Here is a 9328-nt window from a genome sequence, read left to right as displayed (position 1 = left end):
ACTAAGCTATGTAAAGTTTATGATAAAGTTTATGAAGGATATTCTCAACAGGAAAAAGAAGTTTGAAGATAATGAGACTGTTGCAGTTAGTCAATAGTGCAGTGCGATAATTCGGAAGATGCTTCCTGAAAACTTAAAGATTCTGGTAGCTTTACAATTCCATGTGCAAAAGGAGATAAACTTTAGGGAAAGCTTTATGTGATTTAGGTGCACACATTAACCTTATACCATTATCAATATTTAAAAGATTGGGATTAGGAGAAATAACCCCTATTACTGTAACTCTGCAGTTAGCAGATCGTTCGATAACATACCCTAAAGGAGTTATAGAAGATGTCCTAGTGAAAGTTGATCGATTTATCTTTCCTGTTGATTTCATTGTGCTAAACATGAAGGAAGATAAAGAGATATCTATCATTTTGGGGAGACCTTTCCTAGCCACAGGAAGAGCAATGATAGATGTGCAGAAAGGGGAATTAACAATGCCCGTCAATGATCAAACTGTTATTTTTAACATTTCAAGATCAATGAAATACCCTGCACAAGGTAAAGATGATGAATGTTTTAGAATGGATGTTATAAGATATCTAAGTGAACGCCATTTCAAAACTACTTATGAAGAAAAATCTGAAGAAAAAGATTTGAAATATGAGCAAGAAGAAGAATTAGATCCATGTGAAGACCTTTTTAAATAAGATGTTCAAGAAAGTTTTAAAATTTTGGACACGAAAGAAAAAAATAAATCATTTTGTCCATCTATTGAAAAACCTCCAGAACTTGAGTTGAAGTTACTTCCTGATCATTCAAAATATGTCTTTTTAGGAGATTCCTCTGCTTTACCAGTTATAATTTCCTCAAAATTAACGATGGAAGAAGAAGAAAGGTTGATGAAAATTCTGAAAAATTTTAATAAAACCTTTGGATGGACAATTGCTGATATTAATAGAATCAGTCATTCAATTTATATGCATACAATTCATATGGAAGAGAGCTGCAAACCTATGGCTGATTCTCAAAGGAGTCTGAATCCTATTATGAAAGAAGTTGTAAAGAAAGAAATTTTAAAGTGGTTATATGTTGGAATTATCTACTCTATTTCAGATATTACATGGGTTAGTCCAATTCACTGTGTTCCTAAGAAAGGAGGAGTAACTGTAACTGTGAATGAACATAATGAGTTAATACCCACTAGACAAGTTACAGGGTGGTGAATATGCATTGATTATAGAAAATTAAATCTTGTCACTAGGAAAAATCATTTTTCATTACCCTTTCTAGATCAAATGCTGGATAGACTACTTGTACATAAATACTTTTGTTTTCTGGATCGATATACTGGTTATCACTAAATTCAACTATTTTCTGGGGATCAAGAGAACACAACTTTTACCGGTCCTTATGGTACTTTTGCTTTTAGAAGAATTCCATTTGGTTTATGTAATGCCCTTGCTACATTTCAATGATGTATGATGACAATTTTTTGTGATTTAATTAAAAAAGGGGTTGAAGTATTCATTGATGACTTATCAATGTTTGGAACTTTATTTAATTCATATTTAGAACATTTATCCAACGTTCTTAAGCGCTGTGAAGAAATAAATTTAGTCATTAATTGGGAAAAATGTCAATTTTTGGTTGCACGAGAAATTGTATTAGGTCATAAAATATCAGAAAATAGTATGGAAGTAGATCCTGCTAAAATTCAAGTGATCACTAATTTAACTTATCCAACAAATGCAAGGGAAAATAGGAGTTTTTTTAGGACATGTTGGATTCTACATGTGATATATTAAAGATTTTCTCAAGCTTGCTAAGCCTTTTTGCCATTTACTGGAGAAAGATGTAATTTTCAATTTTAATGAGGAATACCTAAAGGCTTTTAAATTATTAAAGGAAAAATTAATCACTGCATCAATTATAGTTTGAGGAAAAACTTTTAAATTGATGTGTGATGCTAGTGATTATGCTATTGGTGTTATTTTAGGACAAAATGGAGTTATTTTAGGACAAAAATATGATAAAATGTTAAAAGTTATTTACTATACTAGTAAAACTCTTAATGAAACTCAAATTAATTATACAACTACTGAAAAAGAATTATTAGCAATAGTATTTTCTTTTGATAAATTTAAATCATATTTGATTGGAACTCATTGTGTAGTGCATACAGATCATTCTGCTATTAAGTATTTAATGAAAAAGAAGGATGCTAAACCTAAACTTATAAGATGGATTCTTCTTTTACAAGAATTTGATTTTGAAATAATAGATCAGAAGGGGATTGAAAATCAAATTGCAGATCATTTGTCCAGGCTTGAATTAGAAAAACTACTCTGTTTTGAAAAAGAAATTAATGAACATTTTCGAGATGAAAAATTGTTCACTATTAATGAGTAGTGTGTTCCGTGGTATGCCGACATTGTAAACTTTATTGTTAGTGATATTATACCTTATGAAATGACATACCAATAGAAGAAGAAATTTATTTCTGAAGCTAAGACTTATTTTTGGGATGACCCATTTTTATATAAATAAGGAAATAATCTGATTATTCGAAGATGTGTACCATTAAAAGAAACTTATGAGATTATCCAAAAATGTCATAATTCTGATTTTGGGGGACATTTTGGTGTTGATAAAACAACATAGAAAATTTTATAATCTAAATTCTATTGACCTACAATTTTTAGAGATATTAATGCTTATATCAAAAATTGTGATCGATGTCAAAGTGTAGGCAACATTTCTAGAAGAAATGGGATACCCCTCAATTATATGCTAGAAGTTGAAATATTTGATGTTTGGGGATTAGATTTAATGGGACCATTTATACCATCTTTTGAAAATTTATTTATTCAGTTAGCAGTGGACAATGTATCCAGATGGATAGAAGCTATTGCTTTACCTCGATGTGATGCTCAAAGTGTTGCAAAATTTTTGAAAACAAACATACTTTGTAGATTTATAGATTTGGGATGCCGAGATTTATGATTACTCATGAGGGAAGTCATTTTAGAAATGCCATAATGAAAAAGTTATTAAAGAAATATCATATAAATCATAGGATTGCTACTGCTTAATATCCTCAGACAAGTGGTTTGACTGAATTATCCAATCGGGAAATTAAAAGAATTATGGAAAAATCTATGAATCCAACAAAAATGGATTGGTCAGTCAAACTTGACTATGCTTTGTGGGCTTATAGGACTGCATACAGAACTCCTATGGGAATGTCCCCATATAAACTAATATTTAGGAAAGCTTGTCACTTACAAGTTGAACTTGAGCATAAAGCATATTGGATGATTAAGGAGTTCAATTATAATTTGAAAGATGTTGGTAAGAAAAGATTATTACAATTAAATAAGCTTGAAGAGATAAGGAATGAATCTTATGAGAGTGCAAAGATTTACAAAGAAAAGATAAAGATGTGGCATGATCGAAAGATTCTTACTAAAAATTTTTAGCCAGGGCAACAAGTTTATAGTGCAAGGTTAAGATTATTTCCAGGCAAACTTAAGTTTAAGTGGATGGGCCCATTTATTGTGATAAAAGTTTATCCTTATGGAGCTATGGATATTAAAGATCCTAAGTCTGAGAAAATATTTAAAGTTAATGGACATAGACTGAAACCTTAATTTATAGAGGATTAGCATAAGTTTAATGATGGAATGATGTTGAGTCAACCAGAATAAGCACTGGTTACGTTGGGCTGACAACGTTAAACCAAGCGCTATGTGAGAGGGAACCCATAGTTATTAGCGTGTTTTTGTTTTGATTGTTATTTTTTGTGTGATTAAGAAAACTGGGGTAGTATTTTTGAGACTACTATGTGTTAGTACTGATTTTAAGACTATTTATTGACTTAGATATGTTAGAATAAGAATTTGGACGTTAAGTTGACTAATGCAAAAATGTGCACTGGCGCTTAGGTGCCAGATCCGACGATTAAGCACGGAAATTTAAACACATGTACGAAATTTGGATTCCAGAAGGTTTAACCGCCAATTAGTTTGCAAAAACGTGCCAAGACAGTTTCTAAACGTGTCTAGGAGTTATTGGAAGGATTTATGCCTATAAATAGAAGAAGTTTTGTGAAGGATTTGTGAAGGAATTTCACCCCAGATCATTTCTAGCCCTAAAGTCTAAGAGAGACAAATTTTGAGATGATGCCTTCATGGGAGATGTATTTGAACAAGAAGGAAGAGACCATGAGGAAGAAATTCATTAGTCAAAGTGCACAAGAGATGTATAACAGTTTCTTAGCCGTTAATATTGAAGGGATATCGGAGAAGATCAACAAAATTGAAAACACCATGTCTAAAACACCATGTCTTTAACACCATGTCTTTACTTGAGACTAAGGTATTGGAGTTTCATGCACATCTTGAGCATATTGGATGATAATTGAAAATGTAATTTAACCACACTAGTTAAATAGAGGAAGCATATAAGGAGATGTTTCTTAAACAAAAGTGGATTGAAGAAGATTGTATCAGAGCATGTCAACACTGTCCATTTTATCAACTTTATATTCCAATTGCTGCAGAAGAGACTAATGAAAGACCTGAGTTTGTCCCATCAAATGAAGAGTGGAATTAAGTTCTATGTTTGAGTTTATTTTTTTGGAGCCGTTGTGTTTACATGTTAGTGTTTGTTTTTTAGTGTTTATGACTTTTTATGAGTTTAATTGTGATATGAGTGTTAATTGTTTGTATTTAGGAAATTTTCTCATCCGAGACTATTTGGAGTGATTATTAAGTGTTAAAAGTATTTTTACTCATTTGTGAATTAGTATAAGTTTGTTTGTGTGAAAATTTGTGTTATTTTTAGCCTTAAATTAAAATAATTATTATGGAGAATTTTGAGAGAGAAGGGAGTTATATGAAGTTGAAAATAGTCATTTAAGTGTTATGAGACCATTTAGAGGTGGTTTATTTAGGCATTTAGTGCATTATACTTTAATTTGAAAATTTTGAAAATCGTGCACTGGCGCCTAAGAGCCACATCTCGCGCTTAAGCGCAAGCCAACCCGAGAGGTAAGCGCCTAAGCGCAACTTATTCGTGCTTAAGCGCCGATTCATGAAAACCGGTTCGCGAACGGTTAAAAGTGAAATTTCAGCCCAAAAATCACCATTTTTAACGCCACCGTCACCTTCAATTTCTCGAGTTTGTGATTTTTGAGGGCTAGGGCACATCTAAAGTGAAGATTTCTTGGTGGAATCAAGTGAAATTTGCTAGATCCAAGTTCCTTGAGGTAAGAGCTTTACTTCTGTGCAAAAATTTTGGATTTTCACCATGTATTTGGAGCACATTTGGAGAAATTTGAAAATTCACTATTCATGGTGAAAAATGAGAAAAAATCTATGGAAATTGCATGGGAAGTTTAGTTTGTGCTTTTGGAAGTTTAGTTTAGTAGTTTAAACGTGATTTTTGAAGTATAAATTGAAATTTATAAAATTTGTAGAATGACACCAAGAATGAAGAGGAACAAAGGAAAGAACCCTTTCGATTCGAGTAATTTGTTAGTTTGAAGGCTGAAGATCGATACAGTGATGCATTTCAATCACGAAAACTGATTCAGGAGCGGTGTTTTAGGAATCCAGGTGGGGACGTAGAGGATTTGATCGTTCGCCGACAATGGGATTGATTCTGCTATTTCTCTGCTGTGGTAGTTATTTCTATTGTGAGGGAGTTCTAAGCTAATCGCCTTGAGGCTGAAGATGATAGAGTCATGGTTGGAGGAAAGTTGGTACCTTTTTCACCAAAGGTAATCAAGTTGTTCTATCATCTACCACCTGACACCTTATGTTTTTATGCAAATTATAGTTGGACTGAAGCAGAGTTACGAGATTATTTCTTACTTGTCTGTTGGAAGAGGCTTTAGAAGATCATTAATGAGAGAAGAGTCAACTTCCCAACTTCAAAGTTAAGTGCACCTGCAAAGGCCTGACACTACTTTATCTCTGCTCATCTGCTTCCAACAAATCATCTCAGTGAAGTTACCAGAGAGAGAGCGACATTAAATTATTGTATTCAGGAAGGAAAGCTCATCAACATTGGACTGTTAATCTATCAAATTATCATCAGTTATGCCACAACTATTACTACTGTAGGTCTGAGATTTGCTTCCTTGATATTTTCTTTATGTGAGTAGGCTGGAGTTAAATATGATAGTTGGGAAGAAGTATTGTTACCTTTAAAGCCCATCACGAAGGTGAATGTGAAAACTTATTCTGAGAATTCTATTTTTGGCTGGAGAGGAGGATTTTCTAGGAGCTATGGAATGGAAACGTCTGTCGCTTCTACCTCTGCTGCTTCTACATCTAGACCATCTACCTCATGTTCCTTTACATCTAGAGGTGAGTCTACTAAGACCCGAGATCAATTATTACAGAAGATGATGAATAATATTAACTTTACCGCTAATAAGGTTCAGAATTTAGAGCGTTTTGTAGATCATACTGATAGGTATAGTATGAGAAAGAGTGATTATGAAGAGAAATTCAAATCGTCTCTGGAGAGCCTAATTAGAGATGACCCAGAAGTGCAATTTCCTCCATATCATCGATATCCTGATTATGAGCATGTAGAAAAGTGGTATAGCAGTGATTCAAAAGATGTGGAGGAGGATTGAGAGATTTTATGTTTATGTCTGTATTATGTTGAGGACTATGTGGCTTTGGTACTGCTACATTTGCATCTGTGTGTTGATTTGGACTATGTGTTGTGTTTTGGATTTTAATGTTTTATTGTTATTGTGATGTTTGTGTTAGTTAATATTTTGTTTTTAAATTTTTAGGGTAGTAACTATTGTTTAGTGCTGTTTTAGTTAGTTTAGGATTGAACTTGATTCTATGTCTTTTAAAAAGACGAAAATCTTGCTAACTTTAGTTTTAAATTTAAATTACAGAAAATGCTACCCTATATTTTTCTTTTATCATGTCTGTATGTTTGTTTTTATGTTGAAATTGTGAAGTCAAAGTTAGTGTGTTAGTTTGCTTTTATGTTTATACCCATTGTTTAGAATTCTATTGAATCTCTAGATGTTAATTTGAAATGAAAATATTAGAAAATTTGATTAAAATTAATTTCACTCATGTTTTAAATATTTTTACTTGTTTCATTAGGGTTTAAAAATTCCTGTTAGCATGTTATTTTAAATTTTTATTCCTACTTATATATATATGATGTTAAACTGTTTAATCTGTTAAAAATTTAAGTTTGGAGGGGGGGATGAAAAATATTTTCAAAACTGGAATTTTATTTGTTCTCAAATGTGCTACAAGTGAATTTGATTTGAAAAAGAAAGAAATGATTATGTAGATGAAGTTATATTAGGGAAGTAAAATTTAATTTTAGAAATGAGTAAGAAAATTTAGTTGAAATTTTTAGTAATGAAGAAAAACTTTAAGTTAAAAGTTTTTAGTGTTGAAAATGTTTAATATAGTGTAACTATGTTTAGTAAAAAAAAATTTAGATAATTTCGACTATTATTTTTAATACTTAAATTTCTTTTATTAAAATAATTTTCAAAAACTATTATTATATTTATAAGTAAAAGACTTATATCAAGACTTTGCTTTAGGAAAGGAGAAGTGGAATTCAAAATTATTAAAGACATATCCAGATATAGTAATCTTTGTTTGAAAAAGAAAAAGAAAAAAAAAGAAAAAGAAAAAGAAAAAAAAAAGAGGAAAAGTTAGGGAGGAGAAGCTTGAGGATTAGTGCCTAATCAAAAATTGGTTCTACATTTGATTTTTTTAAAGTATAAGACTTGAGAAACTCTTAAGCTTATTGATATAACATGGTAAGTAAAATTATTTTAAGTAAATTTTTTTAAGTATAGATAATAAAAGGACTAAATTCTAAATTTAGAAAATCTACAATACTTCTGAATTTGATAGAAACTCATATTTTCATCTTTCTTAACATTAATAATTTCTAAACTTTAAGTTGGTCTCAATTACTGAATATTTTTTTCTAAATTGGACTACTATATTTCTAAATCTAAATTTTAGTAACTCCTAAAGAAACTCATATACATATCCCAGAATTGGCCCTTGATACACCTAAAATATATAGTATTTTTAGACACATTTTTATACCTATTTTTGAGATATTGCGCTTTAATGGAAGATATTTTTGTGTTTTTCTTGCACACAAAAGTAAAAATGGAAAAAAAAATGTTTAAAAGTGTGAAAAAAGAATAAATTTGGAGCAAATATATGAAAAATGTGCAAAAGTGTTTTGGCCCCTAAGCGTCAAATCCGGCGCTTAAGCACTGGTTAAACATAGAATTCCGCGCCTAAGCGCCCGAGGCCCCGGGCTTAAGCGCCAGTGGCAGTTATTTGACGAGTAAATTTATTTGATTAGTAAATTTGGTTTTTGCGAATTTTGAAGAGGTTTTTGAGGCACCTATTGGCTTAATAGGTTGTTACAAACACCATGGACGAAAATTATTACTAAAGGAGACATCTCTTGGGAAAATACATCAAATTGGGACACATTTTAAAGAGTTTCCAAGGCAACTCCTGGAAAATTATAAAAGAAGGAAGAGAAGACTTTGAGAAGAGTCCTAAAAAGGTTCGAAAAGGTGTGTAGGCTTGAAAAGAGAAAGTTTTGAAAGTTCTTGAATTCGGGAGTTAGTTCGGAGAGATTTTCAGGCACCACATATTTATTTTATCATTTTTGTTTTAGTTTTATATTGAGAGTGTTGTATATTGAGAGTGTTGTAAAAGAAAAAAGATTCAAAGGAACTTTAAGAGTTCGATGGAGGACTTGAGATAAGTTTTTATCTTTTGTTTTTAGACAACTTTTAGTTTAATTGAGACTTGTTGTTGGTTTGACAATGATTTTTACTTTCAAACTAAAGTGTGGTTTTATTTTTTCTATTGATTCTGAGTAGTTTTCTTTTTCTTTCTTCTTGAAATGATAAGTAATTAAGTGTTGGATGGAAGTTGTGAAGAGTATTGATCTTTAATGTTGGAAGAAGTTGTGATAATTTAAATCCATGCACTTCATTTACTTCTTGATTTGACCAATCCAGATGTTAAAATTTGTTGTGAGAACATGTAAGAACGAGGCTCGTATTGTTTCAGTCAATAATTGGAAAGAATCACATGAGGTTGTATGAATGAGAATGTAGTTCATATGATTAAGTGCAAATAAATAAGAAATTATTCATTGAAGGGTGTAGAGTTAGAGGACTTTAAAGTGACAGGTTAAAGCCCGCAACTTGGTTTATTGTTTTAGGTTCTGATACGAGATGTTAGCCCCCAAGTGGAGGGAATCGAGGGAACTCTAGAGTGAGAGCTAGTATCTTCCC

Source organism: Phalaenopsis equestris, unplaced genomic scaffold (assembly GCF_001263595.1).
Source record: "Phalaenopsis equestris unplaced genomic scaffold, ASM126359v1 Scaffold001327, whole genome shotgun sequence".
Lineage (NCBI taxonomy): Eukaryota > Viridiplantae > Streptophyta > Magnoliopsida > Asparagales > Orchidaceae > Phalaenopsis > Phalaenopsis equestris.
The sequence above is the reverse complement of the archived record's forward strand: the minus strand, read 5'-3'. Positions refer to the sequence as shown.